Source organism: Silene latifolia, unplaced genomic scaffold, assembly GCF_048544455.1.
Source record: "Silene latifolia isolate original U9 population unplaced genomic scaffold, ASM4854445v1 scaffold_95, whole genome shotgun sequence".
Taxonomy (NCBI): Eukaryota; Viridiplantae; Streptophyta; class Magnoliopsida; order Caryophyllales; family Caryophyllaceae; genus Silene; species Silene latifolia.
The window spans coordinates 317,258-323,257 of NW_027413826.1; positions in this window are offsets into that span (position 1 = coordinate 317,258).

Genomic DNA, 6,000 nt, shown 5'->3' on the forward strand with positions numbered 1-6,000 from the left:
GTTGCAACCTTTTTTTTAAATTAATTGCCTTTACGTGATTTTTAATTTTAAAAGAAAAAAGTATTGAGCGTTACAAATGAGAGTTTTTTTAGCAAATTAACATTGTCTACCATTGATTTTTTTTCCTGTAGACAGATCATAGTTTTGATGACCGCTTTGACATTTATCGCTCTACTTGCCTAAATATTCACAACTAACATCCATTTTGCTTCTCTTTATCACCTTCACCATCGCCTTTATCCCATTCAAACACATTATTAGTATGGATGACCGCTTTGACATTTTTTGCTCTAATTGCCCAAATCTTCACAATTAACATCAATTTTGCTTCTCCTTATCACCGAAAATTCATCATCATTTTTATCCCATTCAAACGCATCATCAGTATACCTTCCACGTGCCTGGAAAATCACCTTCCCATTGCGTCTCTACCCTAAACTACGAATTCATACTTCTGACCTTGTATAAACAACAACCCGCAAAAAAGCGGACCAAACCGAGCCTTTCTAACGTAAAAGTGGGAGGAAACCTTGAAAACTGAAAAAATCAAAGAGGAATTTTTACCAACCCTAGAAAATCCTAGACGATTGACAATTAGGCCCGTATGACTGTTCCAGACATAATTAATGTTTATTGACATGTCAACGATTGAACTAAAGTTTTACATATTGAGAAACATGTGAAAGAGGAATAGAATTTAGAGTGTATATACTTATCCACGAGAGTATAGTTAAATTCGAATATATTTTTTTTTTAGTATTGATTAGGAGTATCCTCTATCGATAGGTGAGGCAATATCTCCCTCGGAATACTGAAGACAACTTAATACCCTTCCCAAGTTTGATTTTTTGATCACTTGTTTAAAAGATGAGATCACATACCACACACCAACCAACTTTGGTTAAATTTGAATAAATAGTAACTAATAAGTTATACGTCGTATTATTAGAATCATTTAAATTCAAATTCAATTAATAAATATGAAAAAAAGCATTTGTTAATAAACATAGTTTCCAAGGTTATTCTTTATATTCCAATATGATAATAATATAAATAGTGGCATACTGTGGACAAGGGCCACAAGCCGGTCTGCGGGCGAGAGCCGCCTACCGGTCCATAGTCACGGGCCACCTGCACGCCAAGCCAATCTGTGGACATGCAGCGGTCTTTTGAAAGCCACGTTCGGTGACGTAAAAATGCTTTCGACCGGATCGCTTTAGATCGGTCGGTTGCGTCTCGGTAAAGGTCTCGAAACGATGCAGAGATGTTCGGAGTCGCCACCAAGCATTTGTGGGATGCTTGGAACCCGTTCGAATCCACTTTATACCTAGGTCTATCAAGGCAAAAAGCGGTGTTTGACATAGGTACTAAAGATAAGGACTCGTCCCCCTTTTAGCATTCTATGCCTAAAATGACTCTCGTGCGCCCTGGATAAGGCCATCCACTATCCAAAGGTTCTGAGTAAGGGGTGAGGGTACGTATTGGGAAGCCCTTTAATTGGACACCCAATCCCGCCCGCGTTAGCGGCCTCTACTGATCGATCGTGGTTGTTTAAGTGTAAGAGTTCATAAAACGGTTTAAATGCATGAATGCGCATCCAAAAGTTTAACCTAACATGTGAGAATTTCCTAAGTCGGTTTGTTAATCCAAATATCAAGTAATTGATGTCGAGTTAGATTTAGATTGATTTGCATGTGAAAACGAAAATTCAACATCCATTTACCAAATTCGGGTTATGATGCTTAACGCGATCCATTTATTTGAAAAAGTGTGTTTAAAAGATAAAGTATAAAATGCAAACTCGTCAATTTGATCCGTCACGTATTCGGATTAACCGTAATCGGGATCGTCCTAGACAAGTACCAAAACAAGACAGAACAGTGTCAGGCAGCCCCATTGGGGCGCGAGCCTATTGGTGAGGGAAGGGGCTCTGCCCATGTTTTAAAATATGAAAACAGATGGCCTCTTGGGGCGCGAGTCAGACAACGACCCAAGGGGCGTCTCCTGATTGTTAAAAAGGTTGTTTGAAAGCGTTTTTTGTGATTAATGATTTGCAAGTATGATTTGCATGACTCTGAATAATTACTATTATGTTAGTAATATTCGTTGTCGGATTTGTAAGTTTGAAAAGCATAGTTTACAAATAAAAATGTAAAATGTTTGATTTGAACTAATTATGTTAAGTTCATTTCTTTGTAATTAGTCAAGTTAATCATCGTACTCGGATTAAACCGACATGGTATAAAGAACCAAGGATGATTATGAATTATGACTAATATGTTTACAAATGTAAATAAATGAGAAATATGCTAAGTAAAATAAAAGGGGGTTAAAATACCCTTTAATTTGTAATTAACCAATAATATCATCGAGTCACGGAATAAACCGTCATGGTATAAAGAACCAAGGATGATTTTTGTAATGGTCAAAATATGTTTAACATAAAAATGAATTAAAATGGTAAATAAAAGAAAAGAAATTCCTTTAAAATGTAATTAACCAATTAATATCACCGAGTCACGGATTAAACCGTTATGGTATATGGAACCAAGGGTGATTATAATTTATGGGTAAAAAGTTTGTCACAAAAGTGATTTGAAATATTTGAAATGGTAAAAACCGTAAAAGAAAAGAAGTAAAATTAAAAGAAAGTGTTGAAGGAAAGATGAACTCAAACACGATTGAGCCTGACCTGAGAACCCACAAGAGGCGCGAGCCTCCTTGCATAGCAAGGAGCTTTTGTATCAGACCAAAACTCGGTTTTGGCTCGTCTAACCTATATTTGAATCGTGTTATGCATTGTTCATGCATATAAACTCATAAAAACAGTAAAGACATGAAATAAAGTGAGTTGTTTACACCCTCAAACTTACGTGTATTGATGTTTGCGACGTAGACGACTTTAGAGACGGATTTCTCGTAGCGACTACTCACGATCCAAGAAGTTTAAAAGAGTCCCTTAAAAAAGGATTTTGTTTTGAAAATATGTTGAAAATATGTTAATTAAAACATGTTTATTGATGAATTAAGTTGGTCAAATGGGTCGGTCGAATGCACGGCGACGGTACCAAAAAAAATGTGTAAGGCTTGTGTTTACGATCGATAGGTCGTAAACACGTATCGATTTTGTGACTTAGGAAGTCGAGTCTAGAAGTTTAAGGGGGAGGTGAAAAGGCGGACGCTCGCGTGAGTATTGTGGTGTGTGATGGTGGGTATTTATAGAGAAATGGGGGTGGTAGCAAGTCGGTTAAGTTTGCTTGCTGGCCAAGGGCATGCCTAAAGAGGCGCGAGCTACCTAGTGACTGAAAGGGGTGTACTGTCCCTTTCAGAAATTTGGATTTTCCATTTTTTCTAAGCAATGTTTTGTTGGTTGTGATTTGTAGTCTTTGATGGTTACTTAGCCCTGTAAGCTTATTCTTAGGTGTTATTTGGGGTAGGTATTTTGTGTCCTTGAATCGGGTTTGACCCGTGTGAGTCGGGATTTGAATTTCGAGTCGGTTTTTTGGCCCGGTGTCGGTTTTGACTCTAATTAGGGTCATTTTAATGGAAATGACATAATAAAGGCATTATTGGCATTATTTTACACATTCGGGATTTGGGTTGACTCGGGTTGACTCAGGTTGACTCGAGGTGCGGGTTTCTGAGTCGATTTTGGGTCCGAAGACGGTTTTAACTCTAAATAGTGTTATTTTAATGCAAATGAAGTTAGAAAACTTTTGAAATCGTTTTTCTTATCCGAGTAGTGCATTAAACCATCTCATGTATAGCCAATCCACACACGCATATCAAAAACACGTTATAGTCCAATCATCATCGGGTGGTTTTTGGAAGGTGCAGATACTGGGTATCTACAGAGCCCCCACTTTGACTGAGGCTTAGACAGGGCGAAAGTCAAAATATGGCCTCCAGGTCAATCGAAGATTACAACCTGAAGACCATTGCGACGTCGAGGCGACTCAAAAGGGTTTGAGCCAAGGACCTGCCGTCGGGAAGGGCGACGTCGAGGCGACTCGGGGATTCAAGTCAAGGGAACATTTTAGAGTTTGTATGCTTCCTATTTGGGTTGTTTAAAGTCCATTAGACTACGTATAAAGGCTCGCCAGCCATAAGAAGGAGTCATACCTGAGGCATCTTCGGGATATGTCCATAAATCTTTTGCGCGCAAAGGCTCTCCAGCCGGTGTTGAAGGTGGTGCATTTTGAGGCTCGCCAGCCATAGGAAGGAGTCATACCTGAGACATCTTCGGGATATGTCCTTGAATTACTTCTTATGTGCGTGCAAAGGCTCGCCATCTATGTTGATGGTGTGTTTTGAGGCTCGCCAGTCATCGATGGTCGAATGATCGATTGTGGTAAATAGCCTGAAACATCGGGCTTATTTCAAGATATGGTCTGGTAATGTCTTCTAACCAAGTTGACGTTGATAGGTTCGGCAAGGGAGCAACGAACTCCAACTTGATGGGTGCCCTAAACGAGCTCCGTGGGGATAAATCATGTAAGCAAGGCTCTCTGGAAAACCATTTAGGGAGAGCACTGCGTCGGGATCATAAATGATGTTGCGGGGATCTTTGAAAGACCTGTGGGACTTTCATTTGAAAATCGGCACTCACTGAGGAGTTAGAAACTTCTCAGGACTCGCCGGGGATATGAGATGCCGCTCGTTGAGAGGTAGTGTACGTCATGTAATCGACGTGGTTAAATCTCTCGGACTTGATGGGTCGCCGTTTGTTGGGAAGAACCCAGTACTCAGTTGCAGTGAGTTTGTCTTCTCAAGATTATCTACATGGTTAGTGACCACACAAATCCGCAGTCGCATAGACAAGCACGTTGAATGCAAGCATATAAGCACGTAAGCACATATAGCATGTGAGCAGTTAGCATATAAGCAACTAGCATGTAAGCATATAAGCACGTAAGCACATAAGCATGTGAGCAGTTAGCATATAAGCAACTAGCATGTAATATCTCACGCGAAGGGAGATAGAAGTTTTGAATGTTGTGAAGCTTAAAGGTGAGTCTTGTTACTCGTAGATCTGTGATTTGATTGATTAAAGACACGTGACTGTTGCGATATTGAATCACACGGACGCATACTGACAAACAGACGGTCATGAATGTGATACAAACTCGGTATCAACACGACACGTGAGTGACTCTGACAGACTTTGCACATGTAAGTGCAAATCCTAACCAAGAAAGGGTGACAACGCGTATCAAATCCTTGGAGTAGAAGGTCCGCTCGACTAAGGAATTAGAGTTGATTATCTTCTCCAGACATCTTTGCCCCCGTTTGCTTGGTTCGGAGAGCGGAACCAAGACCTTGTCATCATCCGAACCGAGCAGTAGGCAATGGGCGGTTTTATTTTGGACTGCAGTTGAGACTCAAAAGATGTTTGAGGATAAAGGACGGGTGGCGTCTTGAAAGAGAAACCCCCAGAGTGAGAAGGTGGGAATTTGACTAAACAAGGAATGGGCGACGTCTTAAGGAAGAAGCCCCCAGTAAAGAGGTATAAGATTAATTTTTGCAGCTGGGTGGGCTGCTTTTGAGGATTGATGTTTATGGTTGAGGTTGAAATGAGTGTGCGGTTGTGTCCTTGTTGGGGGACTGTCTACGTATTCGCGTGTTTGCGAAATCAAACCAGATCGTAGTTCTGAGCTATTTTTTCGAGGGTTGAAAATTGGAAATGTTGTGAAAGGAGTATGCGGTTGTGCCCTTGTAATATGATTGCCTACGTATTCGCGTGTTTGCGAAATCAAACCAGGTCGTAGTTCTGAGTGTGTGTGCAATGAGTTGCAAATTTTAGGTTTGAAAATTAAATGTGTGTGGGGATGTGGTTGTGCCCTTGTAATAGGACTGCCTACGTATTCGCGTGTTTGCGAAATCAAACAGATCGTAGTTTTGAGTGTGTGTTGATAATTGAATTTTAGGTGTATGGTTGTGTCCTTGAAGGACTGCCTACGTATTCACGTAATGTGAAATCAAACCAGATCGTAGTTCTGA